General features: G+C 38.8%; 1 pseudogene; it reads right to left on the reverse strand.

Moving 5' to 3' along the window:
- Positions 1-1,959: 1,959 nt before the first annotated feature.
- On the reverse strand, positions 1,960-2,078 carry LOC128248198 (5S ribosomal RNA; annotated as a pseudogene).

Raw genomic sequence — 2,078 nt, forward strand, 5'->3', positions numbered from 1 at the left:
TATATATATATATATATATATGCATTGTCACTAAATGAAAGCAAAAGAAAATATATCGTTTTAACTTACATAGTAAGTTAAGATCCTATAAATTTCGAGAAAGGTTTTTTCAAATAGTAAAAAACATAGTTCAGAGTAATGTGTAGCTAATGGCAGACTACCTTTCTTCAGCTAAACTTAAGTCAATTCCTTCATGCATCACTTGAACAGAAAGATGGGGGGTACGCGATAAAAAATTAGAATAATGTTGAGGGTAGAGCGGGTAATGGGTCTACTCCGAGAGTAACTTTATATGTCAGAGATAGCGTTTTGGAACAGAGCGCGTTTCTTGTAGATAGAACAAACTAGCATTCATGTAGGTTTTTCTAATTGGTGTTAGGTGACTATCGACTGGAAAGTACGTAATGAAGAAGCCAAAAGACGGCATATGGGGTTGAACAGCAACTACAAGAATAACAGCTAACCTTTCAAGTATTTTCTTCTCATCTGTCTTCATATTTTCTTTTTAGATATGGCATGGATACCTAAGTGAATCCTACAAATTGGTTACTGTACCTTTGCTGCCATCTAAACTAGTGAGTTTTGTCTATCATATTCATATATCATTCATATAGTCTTTATGTTTACTTTCTACTCTCTCGATGCTAAATGTGTTGAAACAGTTGTCGTGATTAATAAATTCTCTTATATTCCATCTTCCGTCTTTCATTTGCCATATATCCCCCCCCCTCTCTCTCTCTCTCTCTCTCTCTCTCTCTCTCTCTCTCTCTCTCTCTGCCTACCCACCTACCCACCTACCTACCAACATATCTATCTATCACACAAACATGGACACATATACATACATATTCATATATATGTGTGTATGTGTGTGCATATATATATATATATATACACACACACACACATTCATGCATACATACATACAAACATACATACATACGTACGTACGTACATACATACATACATACATGCATGCATGCATACATACATACATACATACATACATACATACCGTCCAACCTATGCCAGCATGAACAACGGACATTAAATGATAATGATGATGATGATCATGAGGATGATGATCATGATGATCATGATAGACACACACACACACACACACACACACACACACACACACACACACACACACACATGTATGTATATGTATTCAAACTTTAGGGAATGGAGTAGGTAAAATCCAGACCACATATGTTTCATAGCTAGTGGAACCTCGGAAGTAGTCAATTATCCGTGAGCTACTCTTCAGACCAAGGATACCTTCATTCTATGAAGTTTACATTGTCATTAGGGGATCCCATGTAAACTCGGTGGGGGATTCGATCGAGTTCCATACATACTCTGGATTTACTAATCGGACAGGAACACAAGTATAATTATATGGTCTACACAGATCCTAATGCTTCTCATTGGTCGATCTAGTTTGCGAAATTTTGATTACAACAGAGGTGTTTAAAAATATTCCCTTTGTTTTTAAAATCTTCATTCCCTTGTGTTACACACATAAACACACACAATGCTTGTTTTTATATATAGTTATTTTATTCTTTTGCTTCAGTCGTTTGACTTCGGCCATGCTGGAGCACCGCCTTTAGTCGAGCAAATCGACCCCAGGACTTATTCTTTGTAAGCCTAGAACTTATTCTATCAGTCTCTCTTGCCAAACCGCTAATTGACGGGGACGTAAACACACCAGCATCGGTTGTCAAGCGATGTTGAGGAGACAAATACAGATACACAAACATATACATACATATATATACGACGGGATTCTTTCAGTTTCCGTCTACCAAATCCACTCACAAGGCTTTGGTCGGCCCGAGGCTAGAGTAGAAGACACTTGCCCAAGTTGCCACGCAGTGGGACTGAACCCGGAACCACGTGGTTGGTAAACAAGCTACTTACCACACAGCCACTCCTGCGCTTATAAGTGTGTGACGCTTACAGCACCTAGGTTTCACAAGCGGTCACCCATCTAAGCACTCACTAGGCTTGACGTTGCTTAACTTTGGTGATCGGACGAGAACCGACGCTCTCAACGTGATATGGCTGTAAGT

The sequence above is a fragment of the Octopus bimaculoides genome, chromosome 6 (assembly GCF_001194135.2).
Source record: "Octopus bimaculoides isolate UCB-OBI-ISO-001 chromosome 6, ASM119413v2, whole genome shotgun sequence".
Classification (NCBI taxonomy): Eukaryota; Metazoa; Mollusca; class Cephalopoda; order Octopoda; family Octopodidae; genus Octopus; species Octopus bimaculoides.